Source organism: Triticum dicoccoides, chromosome 1A, assembly GCF_002162155.2.
Source record: "Triticum dicoccoides isolate Atlit2015 ecotype Zavitan chromosome 1A, WEW_v2.0, whole genome shotgun sequence".
In the NCBI taxonomy this organism is placed as follows: domain Eukaryota; kingdom Viridiplantae; phylum Streptophyta; class Magnoliopsida; order Poales; family Poaceae; genus Triticum; species Triticum dicoccoides.
In genome coordinates, this window is record NC_041380.1 from 278,816,058 (window position 1) to 278,825,986 (window position 9,929).

The window sequence follows — 9,929 nt, forward strand, 5'->3', positions numbered from 1 at the left end:
AGGGGGGGGGTTTGGGGTGTATTTATATAGGTGGGGGGTTACTTGGGGTAGGGGGCAAGCAAAAGAGGGAAAACAAAACAAGGAAAGGGGGGGCTAACCGGCCTAGAGTCCCTCTGGGACTCGGCCTAGAGCGAGGGAGGCGGCGGCCTGGCGCTGCGCCTGGCGCGCGCGCTGGCTGGGGAGGCGGCCGGCTGGCTGGTCCTTTGGCCCGGCTGGCCTTGGTCCCTTTTTTTAACTGGATTCGCGCGCAGAAAAACAATAGAAAACTAAACTAAACAAACTCCAAAATTACTAAAGTAAATTTTCCCCGACTCCTAAAAATGAGTCGAACAAAATGAACTTTACTCCGGACCTAGGATGCAATTTTTGAAAACGCGCATTTTTCCCTATCCAAATAAAAGCAAACGAAACTCCGGCAAAACCAAAATTTGATTTATTCATTAAATCTTCATTTTTCCTAAATTTGGGAAAGTCATATTATTCCCTCTCTTATATTTTTTATATTGGAAAAATAATTGAAGATGAAATAAATAAATCAAATGATCCTCTTTTCAAAATTTGAGAAAACTCTCAAATATGAAAATAACGAAATCTCCAACTCTCTCCGAAGGTCCTTGAGTTGCGTGAAATTTCTAGGATCAACCAAAATGCAAGAAAATATGCTATGCATGATGATCTAGTGTATAACATTCCAAATTGCAAAATTTGGGATGTTACAAACCTACCCCCCTTAAGATGAATCTCGCCCTCGAGATTCGGGTTGGCTAGAAAATATGTGAGGGTGGTCCTTGAGCAAATCTTCTTCTCTTTCCCAGGTGGCTTCATCCTCTGAGTGGTGGTTCCACTGAACTTTGCAAAACTTGATAACCTTGCTGCGGGTAACTCTGCTGGCATAATCGAGAAGCTTGACTGGCTTCTCCTCATACGTTAAGTCGTCCTTCAACTGAATCGCTTCGAGTGGCACGGTATCTCTTAGCGGTACCTCCGCCATCTCGGCATGACATTTCTTCAGCTGAGAAACATGGAATACATCATGAACTCCTGACGGCTCCTCTGGTAATTCCAACTTATAAGCGACTTCTCCCATACGTTGCAAGATCTTATACGGTCCAGCGAAACGTGGTGCTAACTTTCCCTTAACTCCAAAGCGCTTAACTCCTCGAAGTGGGGATACTCGGAGATAAACTCTGTCTCCAGTTTCGTAGACTGTCTCCTTGCGTTTAGAATCTGCGTCGCTCTTCTGCCTGGACTGGGCTACCTTGAGCCTATCGCGAATCAACTTAACTTTCTATTCAGACTCCTTAATCAAATCTGGTCCAAAGAATTGACGGTCTCCAACTTCGTCCCATGACAACGGTGTCCTGCACCTCCTTCCGTATAAAGCTTCGAAAGGTGCCATCTTCAAACTGGTTTGGTAACTGTTGTTATAAGAAAACTCCGCATACGGCAAGTTATCGTCCCAACTAGATCCATAATCTAGTGCACAAGCTCTCAGCATATCTTCCAAAATCTGATTGACTCTCTCGGTCTGTCCATCTGTCTGCGGATGAAAAGCTGTGCTGAACTCTAGTCTGGTTCCTAAAGTTTCATGCAACTGATTCCAAAACTTTGAGGTAAATTGGGTTCCTCTATCTGATACGATACTCCTCGGAACTCCATGCAAACAAATGATCCTAGTCATGTATATCTTCGCCAACTTAGCACTGGTGTAAGTGGCCTTAACTGGAATGAAATGTGCTACCTTCGTCAAACGATCAACTACTACCCATATCGAGTCATAGCCTGATTTTGTCCTGGGTAGTCGTGTGATAAAATCCATGCCTATCTTATCCCACTTCCATTCGGGTATCGGCAATGGTTGTAACAATCCTGCTGGCTTCTGATGCTCTGCCTTTACTCTCTGACATACGTCACAAACTGCTACATATGCTGCAATATCCTTCTTCATTCCGGTCCACCAGAATGTTTCCTTCAAATCCAAATACATCTTGGTATTCCCTGGGTGAATCAAATACGGTGAATCATGTGCCTCTTGCAAAATCAACTTCCTGATCTCCGGGTCATTTGGCACATAGACACGGTCCTCAAACCATAGGGTATCGTGCTCATCCTCACGAAATCCCTTTGCTTTTCCTTCGCTCAATTTCTCTTTTATAGCAGCAATCTCCTTGTCAGATTTTTGAGCTTCTCTGATTTTATCCATCAATGTTGACTGAATCTCCAATGCTGCTACATAGCCTCTCGGAACTATTTCCAAACATAGCTCACGAAGGTTTTCTGCTAACTCCTTGGGTATTTTCCCTGTCATTAGAGTATTGACATGGCTCTTACGGCTCAATGCTTCAGCTACTACATTAGCTTTTCCGGGATGGTAATGCGATCTCATGTCATAATCCTTGATGAGCTCCAACCATCTCCTTTGTCGGAGGTTCAACTCCTTCTGAGTGAAAATGTACTTCAAACTCTTGTGATCCATGTACACCTCACAATGATTTCCAATGAGGAAATGTCTCCACGTCTTCAATGCATGCACTACGGCTGCTAACTCCAAATCATGCGTGGCATAATTCAACTCATGAGGCTTCAGTTGCCGTGAAGCATACGAAACAACTCTCCCTTCCTGCATAAGCACTGCTCCAAGTCCTCGACGTGAAGCGTCGCAATACACCTCATAATCCTTGGTCCGATCTGGCAAAATCAATACTGGTGAGGTAACCAAGCGTTTCTTCAATTCCTGGAAACTAGCCTCACATTCCTCAGTCCAATTGAACTTAGTATCCTTCTTCAACAATTCACTCATAGGCTTTGCAATCTTTGAAAAGTTCTCAATGAACCTCCGGTAGTATCCTGTGAGTCCAAGAAAACTGCGGATCTCTCCAACTGTCGTTGGTGCTTCCCATTCGGTTACGGTCTCAACCTTTGTGGGGTCAACTGCTATACCTTCTCCAGATATAACGTGTCTGAGGAATCCAACTTCCTTCAACCAAAACTCACATTTGCTGAATTTGGCGTATAACTGATGTTCCCTTAGTTTCTCCAAAACCAAACGCAAATGTTCCTTATGCTCCTCTTCATTCTTTGAATAAACCAGGACGTCATCAATGAACACTACGACGAACTTATCCAAAAACTCCATAAACACTTTGTTCATCAGGTTCATAAAATAGGCAGGTGCGTTAGTCAATCCAAATGACATAACGGTATACTCATACAGTCCATATCTTGTGGTGAATGCTGTCTTAGGTATGTCCTTCTCTCGAATCTTCAATTGATGGTACCCTGATCGCAAATCGATCTTGGAAAACACTTTAGCTCCTTGCAACCGATCAAATAGATCATTAATCATTGGCAGTGGGTACTTATTCTTGATGGTTACTTCATTCAATCCTCGATAATCAACAACCATCCTTAATGATCCATCCTTCTTTTCCACTAGAAGTACGGGTGATCCCCAAGGCAAAGAACTTGGGCGAATGTAACCTTTATCCAATAACTCTTTAATCTAATTCTTAATTTCCACCAAATCCTTTGCTGGCATCCGGTACGGTCGCTTCGATATTGGGCCTGTACCTGGCAATAACTCAATCAAAAACTCAATGTCTCTATCCGGTGGCATGCCTGGCAACTCTTCTGGAAATACATCAGGAAAATCCTTTACCACTGGTACTTCCTCCTGCACAACTCCTGTTAGGCAATTCACTTGTGTCCTTTTTGGTACATGCCGGGATACATACTTGATCCTTCTCCCTTCTGGTGTGGTAAGCAAAATTGACTTACTAGCACACTCAATATTCCCTTTATACTTTGATAACCAATCCATGCCTAATATCACATCCAATCCTTGAGATTCCAATACTATTAGGTCTGAGGGAAAAACATAGTTACCAATCCTTAATGGTAACTGATCACACCATAAACTTGCCACATACTCTGCTCCTGGCGAGGTTACTAACATGGGTGACCTAAGGGCTTGGGTTGGTAGGTTATACTTATCCACAAATCCCCTTGAGATGTATGAATGCGATGCACCAGTATCAAAAAGAATGAGTGCAGTAAATGACTTAACCAAAAACTTACCTATTACTGCATCGGGCTGAGCTTCAACCTCCTCCATGCTAACGTGGTTCACCTGTCCCCTGTTGAAAGGGTTCGGCTTCTTTCCAGAACTTCCATTGCCATTTCCATTCTGGCCTTCGGGACATTCATTGGCATAATGTCCGGTCTTGGAACACTTGAAACAGGTGACTTGACTCAGGTCTCTCTTGGTTGGGGTCGATGGGGTGGTCCGGTTCTGGCCGTTGCTTCCTCCATTCCCATTACCATTCTTGTGGCCATTATGGTTGTGCGAACTACCTCCTCCATGGGTATGCTAAAACTGAAATCCCGGTTTAGGGGTAAAACGGGGCTTCTGCTGGGCTCTAGAGTTATACTTCCCCTGTCCATACTTCCTCTTACGATTCTCAATCTGCTGTTGCTTTCCTTCAATCATGATGGCACGATCTACCAACTCCTGGCAGTTGTTGAAACTTGCTACCATCAATTTCATGCTTAGTTCATCATTCAGTCCTTCCAGAAACTTCTCCTGCTTAGCTGCATCCGTAGCAACGTCATCTGGGGCATAACGTGCTAACTTGCTGAAATCGTCAACGTACTGGCCAACTGTCCTTCCTCCTTGGTGTAAGTTGCGAAACTCATGCTTCTTCATGGCCATAGCTCCTGCTGAAACATGGGCAGTGCGGAAAGCTTGCTGAAACTGATCCCATGTGATAGTGTCAACTGGGTAAGTGGCTGTGAAATTCTCCCACCATGCTGCTGCGGGTCCGTCAAGCTGATGTGCGGCAAACTTCACTTTCTCACCATCCGTGCATCCTGCAGTGGTCAACTCCCTTCCTATCTTGCGGAGCCAATCGTCTGCTACTATTGGCTCGGTGCTACTGGAAAACACCGGCGGATTCAGCCTAAGGAAACGGGCTAAATGGTCAACAGGTGGTGGGGGTGGGTTGTTGTTGTTGTTCTGCTGGTTCTGGACTAATATCTGCATCAATTGATTCTACTGCTGGATCAACTGAGTGAGCTCCAGTGGGAATCCATTGTCACGTCTCGGAGGCATCTGAGGGTTTAGAAAAGACGAGAATTAACAATAGAGTGAGGTCTAAAGGGAAAACACTACCCCAATGCACATGAGCAAAAGCACACAAAATCACTTCATTCAATCAAACAAGGGCTTACAAACGGTCTAACTATCGCAAAAGTGCTCGAACTATTGTGTTTACATGGGGGAATACTACTACTATCTGGTGGTCATCTAGAAATTTGAACCGGTGGAAGATTCCATGATATCTGCTCCAGCTTCGTCTTCAAAGTCGGGTTCACTTGGATCCGAATCGGTGTCTTCGATGATGATGTAGTTGTCCGGACATGCGACGTACTCGTCTTCCTCCTTGAATGCTAACTTCCTCTTGAGTTCTTCAATCTCCTGCTTAAGATCGCCATTGTGTCTTGCTAGAGCTATGATCTCGTCCATGTAGTCCTTGCGTGTAGACTTCAGTTCTCCTTCTAGCTCGATGATCCTTGCCTATGCATTCTTCAACTCTATCATATCATTGCACATCTGGTTCTCATGGCGTCGAATGTGCTGGTTTAACTCCTGGATGAAAGCTGCAATGGATCTATCCTTCTTGGTGCTGACTAACTCCCATTGTTCATCTCGGCGTCTGCAAATCTGGTAGATAGTGTCCTTGAGGTCTTCTTGGTAAACTTCTCCAATGCGTCCTATGGTGATATGAGCTGCCATGCTCCTTCCCAGACTCCAGGTTGGTGCATTGAAAACACTATCTATGGGCTTCGTGATTGGTGCGAATGTCCTTCCCGGAACGTGAGCTTGAATCTTCCAGCGCTCCTCTTCAGGCAGAGTGGCGTTTAAGGTTCCCGTGAAGCTTGGTAATCCGATATTCAGGTACTTGGTGACTTCCTTCAGGTGAAATCCAAATGGTGTGCCTTCATCCGGTTGAGCGTACTTAATCTTCGCGTTCGTCATCCTAAAAGAGTAGAAAAGATGAGGAGTTAGAAAATGAGAAGAGAATGGTGATCTATGGCTTTAACTTAGTGGTCGTGTCCTACAGTCAGCGTGTGCTCTAATACCATCTCTGTGGCGACCCGACCCGAATGGATCAAGTGCTCTGTGCTCAGGTGTCATCCCTGGATCAGTAATGCTGACACCACACAGTACATCGAAGGATTTATAGCAGAGTGGCAATCACACACTTATTACATCGTTGTCTCAAAGAGAACTTATTACAATAAATATGGCTTAAGGCCATCTAATAACGATAACAGCGGAAGACTCGGAAGATAAATGGGTCCATCAACTCCAACGGCATCACTGAGTATAGAACCATGACCTAAAAGCACCTTACTCGTCGTCTGAAAAGTCTGCAACATGAGAAGTTGCGGCCCCAAAACGGGTCAGCGCATGGAATATGCTGGCAAGGTAACACATAGAGAGTAATGGAATGAAACAGCTATACTATATGCATATATGTGTCAGGACCCCGACTCAATGCCACATCGATCTAGCATGTAACACCTCATATCACTTTGCGGCCTCACGCACGGTATCCCCACGGGTGTCGCCTTACCTCTGCCCGGGACCGTTTGCGCCTTTTGGCACACGTATATGACGGTGTCGCTAGCATCCATATGATAAAGAGCCCGGGCTGACATGGCTAGTCGTAAACCCAAAGTGGCACTAACTTACAGGGACAGGCATCCATGACCCAACATCGAACGTGTCGGTCATCAGCGAGTGAATCCAGGCTGTAGCACTGGGCTAACAGGACTCCGGTGAACCGGGCTATAGCGGGCTTGCAGGACTCCGGTATCCATCGCGTGACATTTCCCTGAAGGGACAGACACAAGATCGAAGAAGGACACATGCCGGCCAGCCTAAGTGTTCCGGAGCAGTAGCAAGCTACCAGGGCTCAGTGGACTAGGAGACATTTCCCGGTAAGAGAGACTACTAAGGATAAACAACTAGATAGTCAGATCCCACACATAGCAATACACATTACACGTACGCATAACATGCAAGTATGTGCTGTACAACATGGCATCACAGCATAACTCAACAACTCATCTCGATAAGGCTCAAAGAGCCAACATAGCATTATTACAAACAGGGGTCACATGACCCAACATTCAGAGCAATCAAGCAACAGGCGGAAGCATTACATGTCTGAGTACAGACATCTATAAATGGAAAAGGCTGAAAGCCTGACTATCTACAACGTCCGATCAAGATCGTAGCTGAGGTACAAGCTACTTGTCGAAGTCCATGAGAACACTAGTAAGACCGAAGTCTCCGCTGCAAAAACATAAATAAAGCAACATGAGTACAAAGGTACTCAGCAAGACTTACATCAGATCCTATCACACATGCATTTGTATCAAGGGGGTAATGTGGGGTTTAGTTGCAGCAAGCCAGCTTTGACTCTGTGGCTAACCTGTCCTACGACTACCAGAAACTCTTGAGGTGATATGGCGCACACGAGTCCACTAATCACCACACAATACACTACTATGGATTCATCCCCGTCTCCCTACGAGAAGGCCATCCATAGCACTCACACTTGTCTTGAGCATTTTAGAGTATCCACTTCAAGTTGTCTATGTACCATGTAAGCATCCAAGAAGTCCATAACCGCGGACCCGGCTATTCGAATAGATCATGTTAACCCTGCAGGGGTGTACTTCTTCACACACGCTCTCGCCACTTACCGCCATGTACACGTCATGTATCTCGGCAACCTTCAAGCGGAAGCCTGGCGAGGGTGTCGGCCACGACCTGACTAACCACACAAGACTCTAGCCCAGGTTTATCGCCTATTCGGGTTCCATCCGCAAGGAGATCCGGCCGGGGTGTCGCTCACGGCCCCAAACGATGTGAGCAGGGTTCCCAAGCCCACCATCCGGGTGTCACTTGGTACACCGTGCCACCTGTGCCTAGTCTGTCCCAAGCCCACCCTGCCGGGTGCCACTCGGTAGAAAAATAGCACTACCTACAAACACCAGAAACTAGTTGCGACTCCTGGACAGAGACCAAGTTGGTTAATAAGCCGAGAGGGGTCGAGTTACCGGAACCCAATGTGTGGTAGTATCGAGTCATTGGACAACATACATAGAACTCAGTGCTTAAGGACGGTTCCAGTGAGACAACCCACCATGTACTCCTACATGGCCTCTCACCGCTACCTTTACCAAATCGTGTTCACACACTTCACTCTCAGCATCAGAACATATCGTAACACTCCAATTCATTCCCATTGAACTAGACCTGACACAACTCTAAGCAATAGCAGGCATAGCATGGTAGGAACACAACATGGCTCAATCAACTCCTACACATGCTAGTGGGTTTCAACTATTTACTGTGGCAATGACAGGTCATGCAGAGGAATGGGTTCAACTACCGCAGCACAAAGTAGCAGATGAATCGTTGTTGTCCTAATGCAATAACTTAGAGCAGGAGCGAGAGAGTAGGATTGTATCAGAATGAACAAGGGGGTTTTGCTTGCCTGGTAAATCAACAAGGGAGGCACTGCTTCATAGACAGGTACTCTGGAACGGTCTCCGGAGCAAGACCTATCGAGAAGGAACGGTGCCAACAATCAATACACAAACATATGCAACAATATGATGCATGAACATGGCATAAAGATATGATGTTGTTTGAGTTAATGCAACTAGTACTCATTTGGTTTGAAGTCCATTTGAACCATAAGCTCAAATGCATCTCCAAAGTAAGCTCTTATATATGCCATAATGTGTTTTCTCATATTCAGCACGTATAAGTTGGTTTGTCATGCATGAAACTAGTACAGATGGAAAGATTGCATTTTTCTGATAATTTTTCATATATAAATTATTTCAATCTGAGCTACGGTTGAATTGATATGAATTTTTGAAGTTTAAATCAATTTCTAGAATTTCCTGAATTATTTTAATTCCAGAAAATATATATTGCGTCAGCATTGAGTAAGCATGACGTCAGCAGTCAACTGCGGCTGTCTGGGGTCAAACCTGACGTGTGGGGTCCACACGTCAGTGTCAGGGGGTTAAACAGGGTTAGTTTAATCCTAATTAAAAAGGTTAGTGGCGCTGGGGCCCACTGTCAGTGTCAGGGGGGGTTAGTTAACGGTGATTAGCACTAAGCTAATCACCTGGCCGACGGGGCCCACCCGTCAGGCCGGCGAGGTCATCGGCGGCGACCTCTGGACGCGGCGGCGTCCGCGATACCGGCCACGGGGACGGCGTCGGAGAGCACCGGGGCGTAGCCCGGGCTCTCGCGCACCTGTAGGGGCAGGTGGGAGGAGCTGGGGATGCCGGAGCTCGCCGGAGCAAAGCTCGCGGCGGCGGCCGGAGCTCGGCGGCTTGCGGCTGCGGCGTTGTGGTGCACGGCAGTGGAAGCGGAGGGCTCCTACGGCCTCCTGGCGTCACCAGGAACACGGTGACGCGCGCGGGAGTGGCTGGCTTGGGCTCATACCACCGTGGCGCCATGGCCGGCGGCGAGGAACTTGCGGGCGCGGTGGTTGAGCTAGCTAGACGGGGCAAACGAGCACGGGGAGGAGGGGGAAACAGGGGGAAATGGAGAAGGGCTCACGGCGGAGTTGCCGAGCAGGCGAGTGGGCTCGGGGAAGCACTGGTGCGGCCGGAGCGTTGTCGGCGATCTCGGGCAGCCGGTGACGAAGACGATGGCGATGGCGGCCTTCCAGGGCGTCCGGCGCCGTGCGTCTCGTCGAGGAGGCGTAGCCCACAGCGGCGGAGCACGTGGACACGACGGAGGAACGAGGGGGAGGCAGTGGCCGCGGTGGAGCTTGTCGGCGGCGACGGCGTTCGGTTTTGGGAGAGAACGAGGGGGGAGGAAGAGAGAG